Raw genomic sequence first — 25,530 nt, forward strand, 5'->3', positions numbered from 1 at the left:
CGTTTATCCAGGGGGAACACATCATAGTGGAGACTCCACACCAGCCTCTGCAATATCTCCAAAGTGACAGAATCCGGGCCGGAAATGTGAGTAATTCCCGAATTACTTCCTGGATTCTGTCAATGCAAGGCTTCCTGTGGAGGTCAGATATGGCCAAAACAAGAAGAGTCCCCTCGCGCAAGGTCTGGCTGACTTGCATGATTGTGCCAGAGAAAACTGTCTCGAGGACGAAAGTCTAAAAATCAAGGACAACATGGAGGCATACCTTAATTCCGCACACAAAGTCTTTGAAGAAGACAAGTGTGAGGGAATGCCCACTGTCTATGTGGATGGATGCTCTTACCATGTTGACAACGACGGGGAGAAAGAACTGGTGGCTGGCGTAGGGAATGCATGGGTGAAGGAGTTCCCAGAACCCTCCGCTGGATACAAAATTGGTCCCCGAAGTAGTCAGGTGGCAGAATTGATGGCTGTGCATCAGGCCATCCTCACTGCTGTCCAGCATCAACTCCACGAACTGGTCATAATCACAGATTCGGATTATGTACGGAACGGGTTCGTGGAGCACCTGGTCAACTGGAAAACCAGAGGCATGTTATGCGCTAATAACAAACCCCTGAAACATGGGAAGTTAATCCAAAACATTGATGATCTGGTCACCTCGAATGGGATGACCATCTACCGGAAGAAGATCAAGGGTCATTCCAAAGTAGAGGGACCAGACAAAACTGGAAATGACTTAGCTGATCAGCTGGCCAAAACCGGGGCCATCCAAGGGGATCTAATAGAAATAGAGTCCCTGTTGGGGGAAATCCAGGTCACTGCTATCACTAGGTCCTAGACAAATGCTCACAATGATCTTTCAACTGCACAATGGAGTAAGGAGACCCCTGATGCTGATTTAATTACAGCTCAGAAGGGGGATCCAATTATTGGCAAGTTTTACCAACACCTTGAGGACCCTGAGAACTTTCCCCTGACGGATACTGATTACATTGGGAAAGAGGACCTAAGAGTGTTGATGAAATGTCCAAAAATGTTCCGAATCCAAGACGGTTTGCTGGTAAGGAAATCCAAAGCTGGCCACGATCAGTGGGTGGTCCCTACCTCATTCCGAAGCCTGATGTTAAGTCACGCCAATGATGCGGCCATCGCCGGTCATAGGGGGTTTCACACAACACTGGAAATCTTAAGAGAGGTTGCATATTGGCCACACATGGGGCAGGACCTCGACCAATACTTGAAGGGGTGTCTTGTGTGTGCACAATTTCAGCCATCATCCCCTCACACACCGTGCGCCTCTCCAAAAGAGGGGGATGACACTGCCATGGTCAGATTTGCAAATCGACTTTGTAGGCCCTGTGATTCGCTCGTCTAGAGGAAACAAGTACATGTTGACCGTTACATGCTTGTTTACCAAGTGGGTGGAATGTCTCCCTGCCCCAAACTGCAAGGCAGAAACAGCAGCTGCCCTGGTGATTAACCACATCTTTTCCCGTTTTTGTCTACCTCAAAGGATTGAGTCAGACAGGGGTAGCCACTTCACCAGTGAAGTAATGACAAAAATGTGGGAGATACTGGGGGTCAAAAGAAAGCTACATATTGCTTACCGGCCAGCTTCTTCTGGAGCAGTGGAGAGATATAACCGAACCATTGTGAGCATCTTAAAAAAGTTTGTGGCAGATTCTGGGCCAAGTTGGGATATCCATTACCTCTGGTCCTAATGGCCATCAGACCTACCCCTTCATCTACAACTAAAATGTCACCATTTGAGTTGATGACGGGACGCAAGATGGTGCTTCCCCAGCATTTGCTCTACAGGACCCAAGAGCAGACACTGATAAATGCCTCCACAACTCATGAGTATGTGGAGAATTTAAGGAAACACCTTCAACATGCTTTTGTCTATGCTCAGCAGAATCTAGAAAGATCAGCTGATAGCATGAAAACCCACTACGACCTGAGGACCACCAGGAAGGAATATACTGTGGGGGACCGGGTCTATCTTTTTTTTTTTTTTAAGAAGTATTTTATTAGTTTTTTGAGAAAATAACAAAACAATACAAACTTTCAGCTGTGGTAATAAGAAAGAATAAAGAAAAAGAAAAAATAACATAAGAACAACAGAAACAACGACAGTCTACATGTGGCATTGCATATGGGGTATGAGGTGACAAATTGAAATAAAGTTCTAGTGCTTCAGGAAGTGAGGGGGGACAGTTTCGATTAATGTCTTCACTGTGTTGGTGTTAGGAATCAGTTTCTGCAGGACGCTGTAGTTCTTCAGGGAGGCTTGTAGTCTGCATTGAAGCGCATATCGCACAGGAGGGCCTTCCAGGAGTCCAGAGTGCCGCTCGCGACTTCTCCGCTGGTTGTGATTCCGTCCTGCCAGACCCTGGTTTCAGCAGTCGTCCATCTCGCCATTTCGTTCAAACGCCGTGCGTGCCTGGGGCCTGCTGGAGTCTTCCAGGCCATCGCTATGGTTCTTTTGACCAGTATGCATGAGATGTCCATCAGTTTCACCATATGTTTGAGTTTGCTTGGTCTAGGGTATGTTCCTAGTAGGCATTCTCCGGGTGTCCAGTCGTACCTTTCCATTCCAGCTTCTAGGCAGGATTGTTTAGCTTTGGACCAGAGTGACATCAATTTAGTGCAGGTCCAGAACATGTGGATCATGTCTGCCTTGTCGTTCCCACACCATGGGCATGCCGGGGATACCTTCTTGTTGAATGAAGCAACCCTGTGGGGAGTCATATATGTCCGGTAGAGGACATTCAGCTGTATTTGTCCGAATCTGGAATTCCGCGACACTTTCTTGGGGTATATTAATGCTCTTTCCCATTCCTTATCGGTAAGTGGGGATTCAAGATCCGCTTCCCATCTCGCCTTCAGAGCCTGTCCTTTGGGGTTAGGTTTGTCGATAAGCTTGTTGTAAAGTCTGGAAATCAGTCTCCATCCATCCGAAAGGTCGTGCATTTCCTGTAGTAGCGGGTCTGGGGTGGGTTCTTCTGGCCAGCTGTTCCACTGCTTCTTGGTGATCTGTTTAATCCTATGGTACCAGAGAAACTGGCCTTTGGATAGTCCTTCAATGTCTTGTAGCGACTTGAAGTCCCTAAATTCCCCTTCTGTGAACAAGTCTCCCCATGTGTATATGCCTGCTTCCTCCCATCTCCTGGGAGTGGGGAGATCCGCCTCCGTTTTGCACACATCCACCATTATGGGGTTATCTGGAGAGTACGGATGTTTCACTTGCCTTATGTGGATGGTCCTGGCCCATATTTGCCTGCCTAGCCTAACAACCAGCGGGGTTTCGGAGGGTAGCCGAGGAGGGTACCATAGAATTTCTTTGGGAATTAAGTTTGTGGGAGATTGCCTCAGTAGTCCCAATTCGGCCGATGGTTCGTCTGACAGCCACTTTGTGATGTGACTGAGCTGGGCAGCCAAATAGTAGAGCTGGAGATCTGGGAGTTTTATTCCTCCTTCTTTATGTGGGAGAGACAGCGTGGCCAGTGTCAGTTTGTGCCTGTGGGGACCCCACAAAAAGTCTAGTGTCTTAAAGAAGGGCGGGCGGACGTAGTGGCAAATGTTGACAAAGAAGTACAGGAATCGGGGAAGAATTAGCATCTTAGCAATCGCTGCTCTGCCCACCATTGACAGTGGTAGTTTGGACCAAAATCTTATTGATCGGCGAAGGCTGGTTACCGCAACTTCTGTGTTGTGCTCGTGCGTGAGTTGTGGAGTGTGGCCCAAATTGATTCCTAGGTAGCGGAACTTGTCGAGTTGCCACTTTATCCCAATGGGCGGGAGATTGTTTTCTGTAATTCCCCATAGTCTGGCTAGGGGGAATGCAGAGGATTTGTGTCTGCTGAATTGTATTCCTGAGTATTTCGCATAATTGTCGAGTACCCCCAGTACTGTTGGTGCGTTGACCTCGGGGTTCCTCAAGTAAAGAAGTACATCGTCCGCATACAATGATATTATATTGTAGACATTGCCCACCTTAATGCCAGCATCAAAGAACTGTTGACGGAAATATATGGCTATCGGTTCCAGTCCCAGTATATACAGCATGGGCGAGAGTGGGCACCCCTTTCTCGTGCCTCTTTGTATTGGCCAGGATTCCGAGACAATTCTGCCTGTTTTAACCCTGGCCATTGGCGAGTTATAAAGTACCTGGATCCATCTGATGAAGCCCCCACCAAAACCGAAGCTCCTTAAAACCTCCACTAGCCACTCCCAATAGATGGAGTCGAGGGCCTTGATGGCGTCGAGTGACAGTATCGCCAGGTCTTCTTCACGGTCGTGGGTTTCGGCAATGATGTGTTGTAGCCTCCTTAGGTTGGCTGTAGTGTTGCGTCCAGGGACGAATCCATTTTGGTGTTCCTGGATTATGGATCCTACCACTCTAGCGAGTCTGTTGGCCAGTATAGAGGTGAGAATCTTACTGCCATAATTTAGCATGGCCAAGGGTCGGTAGGAATCGCAATCGGTGGGTGACTTGTGTGGCTTAAGCATAGGGATGATTATGGTCTCTTTCATGGTGTTGGGCAGGATACCATTTGTGTAGGCTTCCTGGTAAACTTCGTGCAGGATGGGGGTGAGAATGGATTCATACGTTTTGTAAAACTCAGGCGGGAGGCCATCACTGCCGGGGGCCTTGCCATTAGCGAGCGACCTGATGGCCACTTTCACATCTTCAGGAGTAATTTCCAAGTCCAGCTCCTCTCTCTGCTCTCTGGATATTTGGGGGAGGCCTATCTCCTCCAGTGTTTCTATTAATTCTGCGGTGGGCAACTGGGATTCACGGGCGTACAATTTGGAATAGAATTTGGCGAAAGCTTCATTGATCTCCATTTGCGTCTTGTGTGATACACCTTCTTCATCCCTTATCTCCGTTGGTAGGTGTTTGGGGTGTTCTCGCTTGCAGAGCCAAGCAAGCAATCTACCCGGTTTGTCCGACTCTCTGTGGGATCTAGCGGTGTATGTTGCAAAGTCGAATTTCTCCAATATGTCCCATGATTCCCGACATTTTTTGCGGGCTGTTTTCAGGTTCTTCTCAATCTCCCGGGAGATGTCGGGGGTGGATTCCAGGCGTGTGATCTCTGATTCCTGTGCCTCAAGAGTCGACTTTAGTTGTCTACGAGTGCCACCAGCTCTTGATATGATTTCTACCCTGGCAACCACCTTCATGGCCTCCCACAATGTGGTCCAGGTGGACACCGATCCCTTGTTGATTTCGACGTATTCCTCTAGCCTCTCGGCGAGGTCCTCTCTGAACTCAGGGTCTTCTAATGCTGTGGTGGGCATCCTCCAGATGGGGATTGGGGGTTTGGGTCCCCGTAGTTGCCATTGCATGACCAGCGGGGAGTGGTCGGAGATAGATCTCCCCAAGTATTCTGTGGATGTAGCCAATGGTGTCTGTTCCTTATCAACAAACAAATAGTCAATTCTTGTGTGGACGCTGTGTGGGGCTGAGTAGTGTGAGTAGATTCTAGCTGCTGGGTGTTGTACCCTCCAGATGTCCACCAGGTTAAGTTGGTCGAGTATTTCCGTCAAAGTGCTAGATGCGGGATTGCTTGGTTGGGGAGGAGGGCGTGATCTGTCCATACTTGTGTCCATGACGCAGTTGTGGTCTCCCCCCCATATGAAGGTACGGCCTCGGTGGTGTGCCAGTTTGGCGCTGAACACGCTTAGGTATGATGGGATTCCATGCTGTGGAAAGTATGTGTTAGTGAGGCAGATCGGGGTCTGTTCTATGGTGCCCCACATTGATGCGTATCTTCCTTCCTTGTCGGAATCCCACCCTTGTAGCTGGAAGGGCACATTCGGGTTCACCCATATTAGCACACCTCTCGCATATTTGGAGTATGGAGACCCTCTCATAGTCCCTTCCCATCGGTCTGCTAATTTGGACATAGCGTCCTCCGTGAGATGGGTCTCTTGTAATATTGCAATCGAAACTTTCTTCCTCCTGAGGTAGGACTGTACGCGATTCCTTCTGAGGTACGAGCCCATTCCCCTCACGTTCCATGTCATCACGATAAGTTGTGACGCCATCGAGTCGGTGTTTCGGTTTCAGCATGGGGTTCCAACCTTTTGGCCTGGTGGGACAACGAACCACAGGTGGCGCACTGCAGGCGGAGGGCCCCGGGAACATGGACTCTTGGGTCATATCTTGCCACCATCTTGTATTTTATCAGCATAAATGATGCGTAGACTGTGAAACTAATAGAACTAATAACATAACTCAAACTGGTGCGCCCAGCGACTACAACACTGTCGCGATGCTCAGGCGCTCTCGAGCCTTCTGAACCCATCCGGGACTCGGGCACGAGCTGGGTCGGGCGATGAACTGGCCCTATTGGGTTTTTTGCAGGGGGTAGGGTTGGTGTGAGGTGGCAGGGCCGAGTGAGGGCCGTTTCCTACTTCAAACTGTTGATTGGATTACCTGCTGGATTCCGGTTGCTAGCAATTCTTTTGCACTTTGTGACCTCATGGAGGCGATGACGAAGGGCTCAGGGATTTAGTCTACTTTCCGAGGGGCATCCTTGCCGTCAGCGAAGTTATTGTCTTCAAGCCACATGTTGGCCGCCTCCGGGTTATCAAGAAATATCGTTCGCCCATTATGAATGACTCTTAGGCGCGAGGGGTAAAGCAACCTCTATTTGAGGTTCAGTTGACGAAGCCTCGCTTTGATCGGGACGAATGAGTTCCTCTCCCTCTGTAGTTTCTGAGTGTAGTCAGGGTATATAGTGATTTTAGCATCCCCCCTTTCAATAGGACCTATTTCCCTGGAGTGCCGTAGGATGATTTCTCTATCTTGGAAGTTCAGTATCTTAGCTATAATGGGCCGTGGATGCGAGCCGGGGGGAGGGCGTTTCTGGAGGGATCTATGGGCCCACGAAACCGCGAAGCCTTGAGTCAGCTTACCAGCCCCAATCTCTTGTAACAGGAGGGTTTCAACATAGGATGTGGTGTTCGAGCCCTCGGTCCCCTCCGGGATGCCCAGGATCCTGATGTTCCCCCGTCTGGCCCGGCCTTCAGCTTCCTCTGCCTTTTCTTCTAGGAAGGCTACCTTCCTCTTTAGATCTGAGACTTCGGTCTGCAGGGCCGAGGTGGCCCCGGACGTTTCCTCTGTGGAATTCTCGATGATCGTCACCCTCTCCGCCAAGTTGCGGGCATCCTGTCGAATGAGTTGTATGTCAATTTTGAACTCTTCGATTTTAGAGTCTATATGAGTTCTCAATGAGGCAATGGCGTCCAATATCTGGGAGTGATTATCGTTGGCCTCCCCTTCGATTGGTCGAGTAATTTCAGAAAGGCTAGTTCTGGCCTGGGTGGAGGTCTTTGCCTTGGCTGAGACAAAGGAGTCCATGGTGACAGCCCTAGCCTTGTTCTTGGTGGCCATCTTGGGAGAACAGTTGCTGTTGTCCTGGGGCTAAGTTGCTGGGATGCCGTTAGGGTGAAAGTTGGGGCCCCTCGGTGAATCGGGGCTGGGGGATGGGAATTGACACCCCCCGATGCGTGGGGCAATTATGTGCCCAAGGCAGACCAGCTGGGGAGCCAAGTGCAGGCGGACTCAGGATGCGGCGGCAGTTAGGGGCCCACTCGGGGGTATTGCGTGGACTCACGCACCTTAAACTTCAGGACCTCTGTCTGCTTCGGCTCGTGGCCTGTGGGGCGGAGTGCCACGGCAGCGGTGCCTCCGATATCTCTGCTTCTGCTTCCTGGAGGTGGCTGCGTGTGTCCCCTCGTACAGCACCGTCTGCGGGATTCGGGTTGTGCGGCAGTGTTGCGGGACACCGGCGATGCGGGATCTCCCTTGTGTTGTCGTGGTGCGCGAGTTGGACCAGCGTGGGTGGCCCACACACAGCGAAGGTCAGGGGCCCGGGGCCGTTGTCGGGTCCGATCCAATTCAAACGGGGGTCCACTCTGGCGAGCGATGCCACTTCACCCCGCCCCCGGTGCCAAGTCCCAAAGCGCGTTGGTGGAGGTCGTCAGCTCAGGGGTTCTGTTAAGCTGCGGAGGGCGCCATCTTGGATCAAAGCGCGGCGGGGGAGGGGGTACGTTCCGGAGCCTCCTCTTCCCCCAAGGGGTTCCAAAAATTCAAACCCTCGGGTGATTCTTGACGAGGATCGCTTCTCCCACCGACGCGTGCTTTTCCGCTAGCTGCAGCTATACAATTTCCAAAGGAACCAGGCCAAACAGCGAAAATTCTTGCCTACATGGAAGGGACCGTTTGAAATTATAGACAAAATCTCCCCTGTGGCCTACAAGATCTGCATCCCCAAAGGCGGTTTGGCAGAGGGGGAAGACAAGTGGGTCCATATAAATCAGCTAAAGTGTTGCCATCCCAGGCACACTCTGCAACAACTGGAGGAATCCACTGGAATCCCAGAGGGGGCGGCTCCAGAGTAATTCAGTTCCAACCCTAAAATATTCCACATATAGCATATAACATTCTGTGATCCTTGTATATATATATATATGTTCTTGTCTCCTAAGTTAAAAAAGAAAATGTATATGTTCATATCTTCTGATTCATAAAATGTATATCTTCGTCACACCATTAATAGTGGTGGAAAAATGTCTAGGAATGTGTATTGCCGCTTTGCTTTATCATCCTAGGAGAGATGAAACCATGGAGACTGACCAAGGAGGACGACCGGGGACCGGGAGCAGAGACCCGAGGGGCCCGGAGTACCGCCCAATATTCCCATCAGGACCGGCGAGGAGAACCGGTCGATCCAACTGGATGGGGGAAAAGATGCTGAACTGTGCCATCTACCGGAAGAAGATGAGAACATCCCAGATCTTGCGAGTTCCATCTGAGAAAGGACAGAATGGCCATCGCAAGAGGGGGGGCTTGTGGGATGTTTTTACCCATGCATCCGAGCCCTACCACAAAAACTGTGCCTTACTGACATTGAAAACATCATGATGGCCAGAACTTCCCAGAAAATGCACAGGGAAATGCATGAAGAATAGGCTGCCACCCATTTTTGCCGATGTTGTGGGCACAGAAGGGCACTGCCTAAAACCACCAGTGGGCTACACACACAGTAGCCTGAAACCATTGGGAATGGCAATGCTGATTGCCAATAAAGTAACTCAGAACTGTGGGGAATTCATTTTCTTAATCCCAAAAATGGTTGCATTACCAGTACCCACCACTATCAGAAAGCCGGCGTTTTAAAACCACCAGACTTTTGTGTAAAACTGAACAAATGAAACAAAACCAGACCAAGGAAAGACTTGCTAAGAGGTGGATACAATGTGAAACTATATTCTGAAATGACTTGAAGGAAGTAATAATTTAATGTATATGTAAAAATTGTCAGTTTGATTTGAATGTAGAAAACTGGGAACAAAAAGTGACATTTAGCTGAAACCTGGCTTAATGAAACTGGATTCTGCCTGACAACTACCCCCGACAGGAGTTGAAACCTGCTCAGCCACTCCCCTTGCCAAAAGGAGTTGTCACCTCTCTGATTAGATTAGGGGTGGAGCAGCTGGGGACTACAGGGAGTTGAACAAAGGCCTGTCCTGGACTCAGGCAAATGTTATTTTGGGGGGCCGTAAAGTGGCTTCCTCTTAGGGGAAACTGGGAGGGGCAGTGCCTCTGCTAGCAGCTGAGCTTGGGGGAAGTGGATAAACCAGTTATTCCACCCTGTGATGTGGGAAGCCACACCCCTTTTTTGACCAGAGCATAATTTTAAAAAGATAGATAACTCATAGTGCGGACTTGTCAGAATTTTATATAAGTAATATCATTATTTTTGTGATTTTTCTGTGAACATTTTAAGAGGCGTTAGGACCCTGTGGTGTATTCTGGGGGGTTGCTAGCGGAAAATAGGGTCTCACTCCAAATGTATGCATGTTAAAAATCTGACACTTCATCAATTAATGTCCATACTCCTTGCGCACATGTGTGTAATTTTGGGTAAAGGTCCGATATTGCAAAACCAGTTAAAAAGCGCAAAATGTTGTCATTTTTTAATGCAAGCCCCCAGGAACATCACAGGCGGACAAGCATGGACCATAAGGAATATATAATGTGCACATGTAATTTCAACAAATTGTATATCTGCGAAGGATGTATTTGAATCAAATATAGATTTGTGGGCAAACTGACAAGGGGAGGTTCCTCTGACCATAAAACCTACAGCATCACTCTGACTCACATTTCCTTCCCCCAATCAAGGGAGAGAGGAGGAATTGGCCAATGACAAGTAGAGAGGGGCAGGCTTAGCTAGGCCCAGGCACACACCCATTTTCAAAACACATAAAAAGAAACTACTGGGACAGGTAGAGAGATTCAATTCCATTTGCTGCGGAGCATGCTGACCGACGACTTCACATCCAGAGATCCAGACTTCAAATCCATCAATCTCCAAAGACCAGAACTTTACTTCAGAACTTAAAGCATGGGCCTAAATCCACAAACTGAGAACTCTTCTCAGCAGGCCTCAGCAACCTTAAAATCATTTGAAAACTATTCCACAGCGAGCTGTTTGAATTCTTTTGCCAAGAACAATTGCCAGAGACCAGACCAGAGATCCAGAGTGACCCAGACCGCTGTGAGCAGAACCAGAGAGCTGACCCAGATCACTGTGAAGTGCCGAGACCAGAACCGGAGTCCAGTCCAAAACCTGACCAGATCCGTGGCGAGGCCTATTTCAAATTTATATTGTGAGTACCTAGCAGAACCAATCTCTTAGTTAAAATAATCTAATCCAAACTATTTTAACCTAAGTAGAACAGCCTCCTAGAAATCGTGTCATCTGTCATTTGTAAAGCTGCACAACTGTCACCTGTCACTTCTGAAGCTGCAAGCTGTCACCTGTCATTTTGGGTTTACTTTAAATCCGAAAAACTACCTTTATTTAATCGTCCGTATCTCTGGAACCGTTTGGGCTAGGAACGAAATTAGAATCTAAGCTTTCCAACGAACCTAAAACCGACTTGCTACTCCTTATACTTTTGCCGTAATCGCGATTCACGCACTTGCGAATTTTGCCGCGATTTGCGATTTGGCCTGATTTCTTTACCTGTAAAAAGATAGCAGCTTTTTGCTTTCCTTTGCTAAAAATTTGTTTGCCTCTTAATAACCATCCCTGAATCATTGCTAAAGTGAGCCTGAGCTCATCCCAAGTAGCTCTCACTCACCCTGAACCTCCTAAAGGGAACTAAAAGCATTTTCAGCATATTTCTCACTTCACTGCCACCACATTCAAAGCACTTGGGCCTGTGTTTTAAAACTCATCCCTGTTTTCTCTAAGCTTGCTGGGGGGGAACTGAATTTCGTATTGTATTTGATTGCATTCCTGAGAATTGTGTGCTCCTCTTTCCATCTCCTTCCATTTCTTACATTGCATAGGGGAGGGGGGTGAATTGCCAGAGAAAAAGTGATTATCTTATCTTTTGCTAAAATCATATCAAGTATTTCTGTACTGCATTTTGCTCCTCATTGCTTTTCCCTTGAAACCATAAAAGTATTTTCGCTGCCTTATCCATCCTACACCAACTCCTCATTGATTATAAAGAAGTGTGCTAGTGTCAGATTACCCATTGTTGATTAACATTATATTTATAAGGGCGATATCGATTACTAATTTATTATAAAAGCATGGTATCTATATTTTGTTTTATTTCTCAAATAAACCTTTTAAACTTGCAAAACAGAACTACTTCTTGGCTCAGTGGGGTCAGGAGGATTCTAAGAGAGGGGTGTTATATAGGGTAGTCATCCGGAACTCATGAACTGGACATAAAGATATATCAATAAGGGTTTCCATTCAGTATCCCAGACTAGGCATTGACTTAGCTGTAGTGTTGAATTGAATCCTCTTACAAATTGATATACCCCATGGTCACTCATTCATGCATGGCGAATTGGGTTTCAAGATATATGGATGGGACTATTGCTTATCCTATAGCTGAAGGTCATCTTCTTCCACCCCATCTAAGTGAAAGCCTCCTAATTCTATTTCACCTGCATGGGCATCAGCAAGGACTGAAGTGAGGGGCTAAGGGCCTGATTCATGGAAGTGTTTTATAATGGTGCAATCCCATAGGAAAAATTTCATGAATCAGGCCCTAAATGTCTGCTTTCACGTGTATCATCCAGGTCACAAACCTGCACAATTATTTAGCAAAACGTGGGCAAATTGTGGAACAGTCCAATGCAGGGATCAACTTTGATGCTCCGTGGCTTACGAGAAAATTACCTGGGGGAAGATGTGGGGCTTGTTCTGTCATTAGCATGATCCCACATGGCCTATTGTCTGCGTTTCCTGAGAATATTGGGTGTTGTCTGCATTTAATGCCGTTTATGAAGGATGAACTGGGATCTCACTCATCAGACAAACAATGTAAGATGTGAACATTCTGACGTACCTTGTTTATCTGTATAACCAGAATTGTAGAACTTCCACAGGGAACAGAGAGTGACATTTCAGGCGAATAAACAACTGTATGCAGCCTCTGCAACTGCCTAAACTGAATGACATTTTTATTCCACACGTGGGCATGATTGTGCCCTTCACTGAGAAGATGGACACGTGCATTGACCACAGGAGACCTGCATTGTGCGGGCTCTACTCCCTACAGCAGACAGACCTACAGTACATCCAGCTGCAACAGTGATTCAGCTTGCTGTCTCCCCTTCACCCCAATAACAAAATGCATTGCCCCAGTCTTTGATGCTGCATACTACAAGGAGTGTGACAACCACATGGTTCAAGTGCCTGGATTAACTTGATCACCAGAGTTGTATGTGTTATGACAAAGCTTTTGATTGAGGTTGAAACATTGGCACTTTACCATTGTCATCTGAAGAACAAGTTCTGTTCTGCAGATATCTGCTTGACCATGGGTTGCATATAACTGTGATAGTTACACTTGTAAGAAACCATTTTCAGGATAGCGTACAGTACAAGGGTACGGCATGCTTACATAATACTGGGGGTGCCAACACAAGACCAGTCGGTAATGTTAATGCAATTTTATTTGATATAGTGCAGAGCTCGATGTGGGGGAATGGAAGGTGGTTGCAGCTGTGTTGCTTCATGATGGGAAAGTGAGTGTGGAGATGGAGGAATTGGCTGATCAATCAGGCAACCGCCCCAGGGATTTGGGCTGCTGCTTGGGGAGGTGATTGTTCAACTGTGGCAGATTGCAGGGATCTCTGGGACGAAGTTGGATGCTCTTTAATTTTTTACCACCGCACTGCCATTTCTATGTGTTCCGAGGCCGGGTGAAATGTCTTTAACCTCCTGGGATGGCTCTTGTGCCACTGAATAAAATACACTGGGAGTTTGTTGGGTCTCTGTGACTGGCTGTGGCAATGTTTGAGGGGTTGCACAGTCTTGATCCAAGATTGAGTTCCATAATGCTGCCATCTGCTGGAATCTGTCCTTTGCCACCTCAAATGGAGGCCAATGTGAAATGTTCAATACACTGTTGTTGACCATAGGTACTGGCTCTGTGAGCTGTGTGTAGTGTCCTGCCCACTGTCTCGCACGCTTTCCTCTTACGTTCTGAAGTGGCTCGTGAGAGAGTGGAGCGACGGTTGGTGAAGGCTGGTTGCAAGACTGCTGTACGGTTTCATCCGCACAGGCACGCTTAATAAAGGACCTGAGAAAGTACTTACGGCTCCACGCTGCATCATTTCATTTGGGAACGAGGATCAGCTGGCCTGCTGCAGACATCGCCTGCCTCTCTTCCGGCGCCTCAAGACAGAGGGACACCGCAGCACGCAAGGGAGCCACAGAAGGCAAGGGCTCCAGAACACGCACGCCCCACACCAGTATTACAGGTGAGGGGGGTGAAAGGGAGAGGGGCAGTGTCAGCCACATCAAGGAAAAGGAAGGAGAAGGGAGGAAGTTCTCCAGATAGCGCAAAGGAAAGCACCCGTCGAGCATAGCCTGATGTCTGGGTTGCCGGGACAACGCACCCCACAGAAAGTAACCGGCACAGAGAAGGGGCTTGCAAAGCTGCTAAACCTGTTAGAAAAGAAGGGGAAGCGACCAGTGCAACGAAAAGGGGCCTGTAAAAATGCTCACGCATGATTTATGATGCTGGTCAGATGAAAAACAGAACTGCGTGATAGAGATTTGAGAAGGAGATCCGGGCAGTACAGAGCCAAGCCATTTACTACCGTCCAAGTCTACAAGAGAAACTTCCTAGGCTATCCCCACTGTGCCAGTGTTTGTTAATATATTCTTTAGTACCAGACAGATCCAGCTTTTCGTAGCATGGCGGCCGCCAGCATGTCCCCGCCCCTACCATTCCTACCAGATCCAGGCACCCCAATCATCAGGTGGGACAGGTGGAAGAAGCTGTTTGATACCGACCTGATTGCCATAGGGGGGGACAAGTTTGCGCGGAGCAGGAAGGAGGCTATTCTTCTGCACAACTTAGGTGCAGAAGGCAGGAGTTTTTATAACGGATTACCAGAGCCAGAAGAAGAGAGCCAAGGGGACATGGACCAGTATAGCATCGCAGAGAGGAAACTACAGTGTCATTTTGAACCAAGGAAGAACATTACCTTTGAGAGACAAAAGTTTTTTTTGAGAGAAGCCATGAAACTCATGAACCAGTTGAGAGTTTTGTTGCGGCTTTGAGGACACTAAGCCACGCGTGCGACTTTGGATCACTAATGAACTCGCTCATAAGAGACCAGGTTTTGCGCTGTACCAACATCAGTCGTGTCCAACAAAGATTGTTATCCAAAGATTTGCCTCTAAAACAGGCGGTGGAAGTTGCCAGGGGCATGGGGCAAACCTCCAAATATATGCTGAGCATGAAAACTGACAAGCAGTTTAATTAGGTGGCTGCGCTCAAGAGGAACAGGAGGCCTACCGCTGGGAGAGAGATAAAATGTTTCAAATGTGGAAGCAATCGTCACATCTCTACCAGTTTGTTCTGTCCAGTGAGAAACGTGAACTGTTTGAAGTGCAAAAAGAAAGGACATTTAGCTAGGGTTTGTCGAGAATCCTCCACAGTGGAAAAGATTGAAGCAAGCAGAAGGTGTCCCGAGCAAGAGGAGAGTCCTATGGGGTCACATTCTGTTCAAACAAAACCCATATTAGAAGTGGGCAACATGTCCAGCAGTGGGAGAGGCCCCACGGATGGTTTCTAGTGAATTGAAGGGTTGTAACAATGAAGGTGGACAGCTGCTCACCCTGGACAATTATGTCTAAGCAAACCTTTGAGAAGTGTGTCAACCGTAAAGTCGAGGAGTTGAAGGAGCAGTGTTGAACCATACGCATATGGAAATGCCAAGATTGATGTGGTGGGGAAATATACTGCAAACATCAAGTACAAAGGAAGGAGCTGTGATGCCAACATATATGTGACCAAGGAAGGTTTGTCACTCCTAGGGTGGAGTGAACAACAAGAGTTTGGCATCCATATTCAAGCCAGCGCTAAATTTCCCATTACCATTGCAGAGATCGGGGACAAATGGGAGAAATAATTTCCTGCTGTGTTTTTCGGAGGAATTGTGAAGACTGGATGGGCTTGAACACCATATCAAACTCAAAGAGAAAGCAGTTCCTAGTGTGCATAAAGTGAGGCCTGTACCTCAACACCTCAGAGACAGAATAAAGGTGGAGATTATGTTGTTACTTCAGAATGGGATTATTGAAAGGATTGAGGGGTCAGAGTGGTTGTCTCCTGTAGTAATTTCTACAAAACCTAACAGTGAAATCAGCCTTTTTGTGGAATTTAGGGATCTGAACAGAAACATATGGGTAGATCGGCACCCTTTCCCAATTATCTTGGAGAAATTGTCGACATTAAATGGCACAAACGTGTTTTTCTGTGATTGACCTATCCCAGGCTTACCATCAAGTTCCACTGGCTGAAGAGTGCCAGCATTTGACAGCGTTTGTAACAACAGAAGGCACCTTCAAATATTGTCGAATGCCGTTTGGGTTGGCCTCAGCGGCAGCGGTTTTGCACAGGGTCATGGAGATAATCTTGGATGGAGTGCCTAATGTTGTGATTTTTCAAGATGACATTTTAATATTTTCAGAGTCGAATGAGAGCCTTGAGGAGTTGCTGAGAACCGTGTTGAGTAGGTTGAGAGATGCAGGTTTGACTGTACACAGGAAGAAGTGTAAGCTAGCAGTGAAAAGCGTAGAGTATTTGGGACATTTAGTTTCGGTCTGACACCCTCACTTGACACTACGTTTGGTGGATGCCATTATGGGAGCACCGTGCCCGTTGGACAAGGACCAAATGAGGTCTTTCCTTGGTCTAGCGGAGTATTATCACAAATTTGTGAAGGATTTTGCTGTGATCTCCACGCCTCTAAGGTTTTTGTTAAAGAAGGGTGTAAGATTTGAATGGCCAGCTGGATGTGAGGAAGTGTTTTACAATTTCAAGGAGGGGATAGCAGAGGCGCCGTCAATAGGATATTTTGATCCAGGTGAAAGAAGTGTTCTGTCTGTGTATGCTAGCCTCCTGGGATTAGGTGCCACGCTCATGCAGTACGACAATAACAACACAGAAAGGGTGATAGCTTTTGCCTCTAGGACCTTGAAGGGGGCTGAAGAAAACTATTTGGTTATTGAGCTGGAGACTCTGTCAATGTATTGGGCCATTAACCACTTTAAGTTTTTCTTGTGGGGCAGGAGATTCATCATGAGGTCTGATCACAAGCCATTGGTGCAACTATTTGACAGTGGGAAGTGGGCAATAGGCTCCCCTAGAATCAGCAGATGGGGTTTGGGTCTTCAGGAGTATGACTTTGAGGTGTGTTATCTACCAGGGAAGAAAAACATTGTGGTGGATTGCTTCTCTTGGTTGCCCACTGATAGGGGTGAAGGAGTGGCAAGGAGTGTGGAAGAGAGCGAGGAGTGCGTTGTGGCAGAGGTTGATGTGGTTTGTGTTGGGCGTGAAGCTTGGGAACCGGGAGAGCTAATGGACCAGGACCTATAGAGTATTAGGAAGTGGACTGTGGAAGGGTGGCCCAGCAAAGAAGTGCTGGAAAATAAGTTTGAAGTCTGGTGGGAGGTCAAGGAGCAATTGTGTATCATTGAGGGGAGATTGAGAAGGGGTATGTGTATTGGTCCTCCTGAGGGAGTTAGGGTTGTGTTGGTGGAGTTAGCACATCAGGGACACCTCAGGGAAGGAGCCACGAAGAGGAATCTGAGGAACAGCTATTGGTGGCCGGGAATGGATAGGACGGCTGAGAGGTTTGTTAAGGGGTGTGTGCCTTGTCAGATGAGCGATAAGAACAAAGTGGTGCGAGAGACCCCGTTAATGCCCAATACCGTCTCCAGTCAACCATGGAAGAAGTTGACAGTAGACATTATGGGTGAGGCAGGAGACCAAGTGGAATACTAGGTCACACAGCCGCTCTCTATAGAACCCAGTCTGGGTATATGGTTAGTTAAGGTTACTAAGAGTTCAATTTTCAAGTAAAAAAGAGATGTCTTTGGTTGAAAAACGACAAAAACATTGAGGTTCGGTTGTTTTTTCAAAACAATTTTATCAAAAATAGTCTCAAGAATGAGGCCAGTCTCGGGTTTAGGGGATGGCTTCAAGTATATTTTCGTTATAGTGGATTTCCACTCCAAGTGGGTAGAGTGGGAGGCTGCCAGGGAGGTGACGGCTAAAGAATTAGTGTCGATTTGGAAAGGGTTTTCCTTAGGGAAGGGTTTCCATCAGAGATTGTATTTGACAATGGCATTCAGTTTGTTTCTACGTTCATGAAAATATTCCTAGAGAGCTATGGCATTGAACATACTCTTTATATCACCCTAGCACCAATGGACTTGTGGAGAGAGGTAGCAGGTATATAAAAGGGGGGATCCAGTTGGCGTTGCGCACAGGGCAGCAGTGGAGAGAGGTTTTGGACGACATGATGTGGGGATATTTAACGAATCTGCATTCAGTCACTAGGGTATCTCCGTTTGTATCCCTCAAGGGCAGGGAACCTGGAACGAGGCTGTGTCCAGGATGGTTGGGTTTGGCAGGCTCAGTTACAGTGGATAGGGAAACTATCATGAACTTTGTCAGGCAGGGTCAAAGGAAAAACAAGGATCATTTTGACAGGAGGGAGTGTGTGAGTGATCGTGTGTGGAGAGTGGGAGAGTGGGTACTTATCAAGAATCCCAGATTTACACACAAGTGTGTTGAAAGCAAATGTATTGGCTCCAAAAGCATCTCAACGGTGAGGGATGGAGTGGTCATCGTGGAAGGTGGTGAAGTTTGGTCGAAGGGCAGGTTGGCGAAGGTGGTGAATGTAAATGGTGTTCCTGGCAGTGGTGGATATTCTCAACCTGAAGATGCATCTGTTTTTTATGTCAGTAGTGGTGGTGTGCGACTTGGTGGTGAACAAGGTGCTGGTGAACAAGGTGCTGGGTTGGGAGGTGGAATGGGTTCACACAGAAGGGTGATAAACGAGTCTGGGTGGTTGAAGGATTATGTGTGCTAGCTTTTCGCTTCGACATTTCTGGAGCGTGGATTCCGACGACGATGTTTGCAAATGTAGCACCCTAAAATATGTCTTTAAGATTGTATTGTTATATTTTAATTGCTCTTATGGGATTAGTTTTATTATGAACTTATTTTAGCCTGTATTTTGTTGTACCAGTGCTTATTTATTGATCATTGTAATTTAGGATGATGTATTTTGATGTATTGTTTTGCATGGCTAACGAAGTTCAGTCGAATAAAGGTATGATGATAATATTGGGTGGAATCTGTGGCACATTAAACACACAAAGATCGTGTTGGACATTACTCCAGGATAGAGTTATGTTTACTGTCGTATGTGTAAATGGGTGCCCGTTTTTCAGTATTTTGCAGGCACAGTGATAGATAAGGACACCTTGGAGTATTTCTGCAATTGAAAGTACCCCTCGTTATTTTTTGACTAGCATAATCCAAAACATTATGCACACTGAAATATCCACAAGACACACTTAGGTGTTGCGCATGATATGACATTGCAGTGTTGCCACCTGAAGTTCTAAGGCGGCTACGCAGCCGGTCAGAAGAGTGGATACACTGTGCGATTGGCTGAGGAGGTGAAGCTACGCACGTGAAACTGTACGGGAGATCCCGATTGTGTGTAATGTGCCTTCATGTCTGCGACAGAGAAGCCCTCTCGGAAACATACTTCTTGCGAGGCAAAAGAAAGTTTTAAAGAGCTGGAAGAAGTGATATGTGTTGCAGTGAGAAAATGTGGCTGTCAAAGACTTGGTCGGACGCATAGGGGTGTGGTTGGTGCATGTGCGGATGTGACATAGAGACAGGGGGATGGGCAGTGGCTGTGACGTCCCAGGTTGTTGGTGCGCATGCGCGGGCCTCGTTATGGTCCCGCGCATGCGTGGTTAAATAAAGTGCGTCCGTGCGGCAGTTGCCGCCGGGACGCGGAGCAAGCAGCATCGCGTCCCGCATGTTCTTTTGGTCCGTGTCTGTGTGCGTGTGCCTGTGTGGGCCTAGGGGCCAGATACAACAACTGGCGACGAGGCGGGATCACTGCCACGGCGTTCGCCCAACGGACGTGGGCGCACGATACACATCGTCAGCACGCGAGTGCACGACGCGGATCGAGTGCAAACGTTTTTTCGCCTCGAGGCAGTAGCGGCCTGCAAAGGTGCTCGTGCGCTGCCACGAAGGAAATTTTTGGAACTCTTGATTTTCCCCAACCTGGGGACAATCCAAAAAAAAAAAAAACAAAAAACAAACAAAAAAAAGCCAGACACAAGGCTAGAGCAGCTGACCACAGCAGAAGGTACGTCGAAGAGCACACCAGCCAGGTTTGCGGCCTCTATCACCCCGAGAGGTGCCTGTGCGACCTGTGAAGATGACAAGCAGCGAGGATGAAACGGAAGTGGCGACGAGAGTGGTGAGGACACAACAGGGATCGCTGCTGCCCATGCTGGAGTTTGACATGTCAGGGCCCCCGTCCAAGCTGGGACCCAGGTGGCTCCTATGGGTAAAGAAGTTGGAAATGTACTTTACTGTGACTGGGACCTCGAATGACGACGCTAAAAGGGCGACCCTTCTATATTCAGCTGGCCTGGACGTTATGCGCATCTATGAATCACTCGCCCTACCAGTGGTAACGTATGACACTGTCAAGACCGCGCTTGAGAACCATTTCATCCCACAGTCAAATGTCAACTACGAAAGGTTCCTATTCTGCAGAGAGAAGCAAAGGGAAGAAGAATCTCTCGATCAATTCTGTGCCAGACTGCGATTGATAGCCAGCACGTGTCGCTGGGGCAACGACAAGCTGATGATAAGGAACCAGGTGCTCCAGGGCTGCAGCTCGGGCAAATTGCGGCGGCAAGTGCTGAGGGAGCTGGGGTGGTCACTGCAGCAGATACTAGACAGTGGAAGGACATATGAGCTAGCGGAATCCAGAGGTGCTAGCATGGACGCGGCGGTCAGGCCGAATGCAAGGGAGGAGGCTTTTGCTGTTTCCGAAAGAACAAAGCTGAAGGAGAAGTGGGCCCCAAAGGCATCAAAGAACAGGCATCTGTCCACGCCTGGGTCGACTTGTCCAGATTGCGGATATGACCTGCCACATGCAGAGGAGTGCCCGCTAAGACGAGGTCGTGCGGACGGTGCAATGGACTAGGGCACTATGCTCGCATGTGCCGCGCACCGGCCCCTGTACCCACCCAGAGAGGCCCCGCGAGAATGAGAGGCGGCGGGTTCAGAAGGCAACGCAGCATTGCAGCCCTCGAACAGGAGATACGGAGGCTACAACTCGCAAAGGAAGATGAAGTAGAGGAGGAGGACGAAGAAGAGGTGTTCTTCATCTCTAACATTGCCTCGGAAAACAAACGGAGGAGGCAACTCAGGTGTGTGGTGGACATATTGGGTGTGCCGACTCAGATACTCATAGACACAGGAGCCTCTGTGTGCGTGCTGGCAGAGGAAGATTACCTGAAACTTCCAGGCCCGCCGGCACTGGACAAGTCCATGGCGAAGATATTTATTTTTGGAGGAGACACCCCACTGCCACTCAAGGGTGTGTTCGTGTCACCTGTGTCGAAGGGGGATAGTACCATCAAGGCAAAGTTCTTTGTCACAGACGTGAGCCCTCACTCCCTTCTCAGTTGCGCTGCGTCGGAGGCCCTCAATTTGGTTCATTTTGCGTATGGTGTATACCAGATAGACATTGAGACACTATTGGACAGGTTCTCGGGCATCTTCGAGGGCATAGGGAAACTTAAAGCACCCCCAGTGCGCCTGCATATCGACGAGTCCATCAGACCGACAGCCCTCAAGCACCGCAGGATCCCTCCCGTTCCACCTAAGGGAAAAGGTGGAGGAGGAACTCCGGTCACTAGTAGAGATGGACATCATTGAGAGAGTGGAGGGGCCGACGCCCTGGGTGTCCCCAATAGTGGTGGCCCCCAAGCCAAAACAGCCTGGGGCAGTGAGGATCTATGTAGACATGCGCCTCCCAAACGCTGCAATTAAGAGGGAGAGGCACATTACACCCACACTAGATGACATTATTGGAGAGCTTCAGGGGGCGAGAGTATTCTCGAAGTTGGACCTACGAGCGGGCTACCATCAGCTGGAACTGCACCCGGACTCCAGGTTCATAACTACTTTTACGACGCATGACGGCCTCTTCCAATTCAAACGGCTGAGCTTCGGCATCTCATCGGCCGCCGACGTTTTCCAGAACACCATTAGAGGGGCTTTGGCTGGCCTAAAAGGGGTGCTGAACATGAGCGACGACATTTTAGTCTTTGCGGACTCCGAACGGGAGCACATGAAGAGGTTGGAGGACACGCTCCTGAGGCTGAAGAACTTAGGGCTCACCCTTCATCGACAAAAATGCGAGTTCTTCAAGGACCGTATTGGTTTCTTTGGGTTCATCTTCCACGCGGCCGGTGTGTCACCCGACCCAGCCAAAGTGAAGGACATTAAGGAAGCCGCCCCCCCGCAGTCCCCTACGGAAGTGAGGAGCTTCTTGGGGATGGTGACATATTGTGGGCGTTTCATCAAGGGACTAGCGTCGCTGGCGGAACCACTCAGAGTGCTAACGAGGAACGACGCTGTGTGGAAATGGGGAGCCAGTGAGCAGGAGGCATTCCAGACTCTGAAAAATGCCCTATCCGATGGGGACACCATGGCATACTTCAACCCCAATGTGGAATCAGAGGTGGTGGTTGACGCGAGTCCAGTGGGACTAGGGGCGGTGCTACTGCAACCTGACGAACGTGGGGACATGCGCCCCATCGCCTATGCGAGTAAGGCCTTTTCGGACACGGAAATGAGATACTCACAGATTGAACGGGAATCTTTAGCCATCCTGTGGGGCTGTCGCCATTTCCGGCTGTACATACTGGGCAAACCTGTCGTGGTGGTAACTGACCACAAGCCGCTCCTGCCCATACTGGCTGGGGGGTCGTCCAAGCCGCCCCCCAGGATCGAAAGGTGGATGCTAGCCCTGATGGAGTACGGGGTGAAACTCGTACACTGACCAGGCACGAACAACCCGGCCGACTACCTGTTGCGCCACCCCAGCAAGGAGAACTCTGTCACCGACATTGGGGCGAATGAGTGCCATGGACTTTTGTGTCAGGTGGTGGAAGGGTCTCTTCCGTTGGCAATATCGAGACTTGAGATGGCAACGGAATGCTCGAAGGACGAGGTGTTTACCATTGTCAAGAATGCCGTGAGGAGCGGCGAATGGAGGGAAGTGCTTCACGACAACTCCCGCCGTCAAGCGGAGGCTCAGAGTGACCTCCGAGCGCTCTGGAAGGTGAAGGATGAACTCTCGGTCGCGGACGATGGGCTTATACTTCGAGGGCGGCAAATCGTCATCCCACGGGCACTGAGGTCAAGGGTCCTCGAACTAGCCCACATCGGCCATCAGGGGATTGTCAAAATGAAGGCTCGGCTGAGACACAAAGTATGGTTCCCGGACTTGGAGGGGCGAGTGGAGAGTTTCCTGAGGAGGTGTATCGCATGTCAAGCAGCGGCCCCGGGAGACAGAGCTCCACCGATAAGGTCGATGGAGCGTAGCTGCAGACCATGGGAAACTGTCCATGTGGATTTTGGCTCGACTGGTCGGGGAATGTACTTTCTGGTGGCAGTGGACCAATGGTCCAGGTACCCCGAGGTGGAGGTGGTACAGTCGACGGCGACAGAGTTCGCAACGAAGGCATTAGATAAAATGTTTGCCACCCATGGATTCCCAGACCTCCTGTGCTCGGACAATGGGCCACCGTTCACAGCCAGCCAATTTGCAACCTACCTCCGAGAAAGGGGGATCCGGCATCGCAGGGTGTCCCCGCTCTGGCCGCGGGCCAACGGCGACGCTGAGAGAATGATGCAGACTCTTAACAAGGTCCTGAGGATCTCCGCCTGTGGCGGTGAAGACCTGGAGAGGAAGCTTGTGGAGTTTCTGAGAGAATACCGCACAACGCCCCACCAGTCCACGAGAGTGGCTCCAGCCGAGGCACTATTTGGGCGATGCCCGAGGGGAATGCTACCGGAAGAGGACGGCCGTCTGCCCGGAGTAATAGACAATGATGGTGTCAGGGAAGAACGGGCCAGGCGCAACGACAAAGAAAGTGAAAGAAGGGGTCTGCAAGAAAAGGAGGTGCGAGTGGGGGACACAGTGTTGGTCAGGAACAGGCACCCCGAGGGGAAGTTGTCCCTGCCCTTCGAGCCGCGCCCGTGGAAGGTAACGCATGTTAAGGGCACCATGGTGACGGCAGCCTGCGACCGAGGAACAGTCACGCGCAACCGGTCGTTCTTCAAACGCATTTAAGGACCGACTGAACATGGGACATCAGAGGAAGGCGTAGGGCAGGATGGTCCGCCAGGAGATCAGGAGGGCGAGCAGGGCAGGGACTCCCCGAGACCTGAACGTGAGGATTCGACTCCACCTCCCGCATCACCAAGGTACCCGATCCGCCGCGAGCGGCGACTGCCCGGGCATCTCAAGGACTATGTCCTGGACTCATGTGACTGAGCTGAGCGATGCAAGGTGAGACTCTCAGGTGTTCATATGTCCGCCCACCCGGGCACCCGGCGTGCGGGCGGAGGCACGCCTAGCTTGTTAATTTGTTTGGTTAAAGTTAGAAAGGGATGTGACGTCCCAGGTTGTTGGTGCGCATGCGCGGGCCTCGTTATGGTCCCACGCATGCGTGGTTAAATAAAGTGCGTCCGTGCGGCAATTGCCGCCGGGACGCGGAGCAAGCAGCATCGCGTCCCACATGTTCTTTTGGTCCGTGTCTGTGTGCGTGTGCCTGTGTGGGCCTAGGGGCCAGATACAACAGTGGCCATGCTCTCCTGCCCTCATGGACACTTTGCAACAGCTTGTGTCCTGTCGGTACAGATGATCGTTTGTGTGGCCTGTGTCAAAAGACATGACGCTCCAACGCGTTCTGACTTTGTAAATTGTATATTGAGGGCCATGTGAGGGATTCCTTGGTTATTTGCTCTGGTAGTGGGCATATGTGCAGGTCTGCTTAATGACCACCGATATGACAGTGCCTTTGATGACGTACCTTCTTTGAAGGTGGCATAGAGTGATATCTTAAGGGGCAGCTCGAAACGATATGTGAACACGTTTAAGGCAAATTATTGTAATTGCTTGGACATGTAGAGACAGTGTTCGAAGTTTACGAAAAGTAGTGGAACTACGTTCCCTACTGGCCTGCACCCATCCCAACAAACCCCATCGTCACACCCCCCCCCCACGCACAATACAAACCCCAGAGCACATGCTCCTGCTGTTTAGGGGAAGGCTCAGTGCAGTGCACTGAAAGTGAAAGTTTCAACTTCTTCCTACACTTTTATTTTAAAATAAAAATATTCCGGAACGGTTTCTTTTTAAAATAAAAGTATAGGAACTGTAAAACCTAATTAAAAGAAGTAGAGGAGCACCGCTCCCGCCCACTTCGACCACTGTGTAGAGGAGCAGCTAATTACCTCTACGGGAAGTCCCGCCCCTGTCCAGCGTATGTTGGAAGCCCGAGATTGTGCCATGCTTAACACCAGCAGTTGCGACTATTCCACGACGAATGTTCGCGAAAAGGTATCCACTGAAAAAACCCTATTAAATGTATCCCAAAGAGATGATAATCTGATGGAGGAGCTCCCTGAAGGAATATTAAAATGAGAGAAAGAGTAGCTGGTGACGTCATGAAAGACAAGTGTGAGGCATAGAGAATATTGGCTGAAGAAGAGAATGAGTGGACCTTGTAGAAACTGATAACAAAGTTGAGGATTGAGTAACTTTCATATGCGGAAAAGAAGATTGCATGCGTGAAGAGCACTGCGGAAAATGCAAGCCGTTCAATAAATGTACAGATGCTGCAGCTGAAACGGATTTTATGACATGGCACACTCCAGCCAGGGATTTCTTACACTGAAGGTGGCACATAATAAAAACACATTTTTTTTATTTGAACCCTGGGTTCTTTCTTGAGAAGGCACCCAAACCATCTCGCACCCACCTTAACAAATAACCTTTGTCGCAATGGACCATGAACCAGGCCAATGTGTAACAATGTTATGTTATGT

This window comes from Ambystoma mexicanum, chromosome 7q, assembly GCF_040938575.1.
Source record: "Ambystoma mexicanum isolate Mex_15411 chromosome 7q, UKY_AmexF1_1, whole genome shotgun sequence".
Lineage (NCBI taxonomy): Eukaryota > Metazoa > Chordata > Amphibia > Caudata > Ambystomatidae > Ambystoma > Ambystoma mexicanum.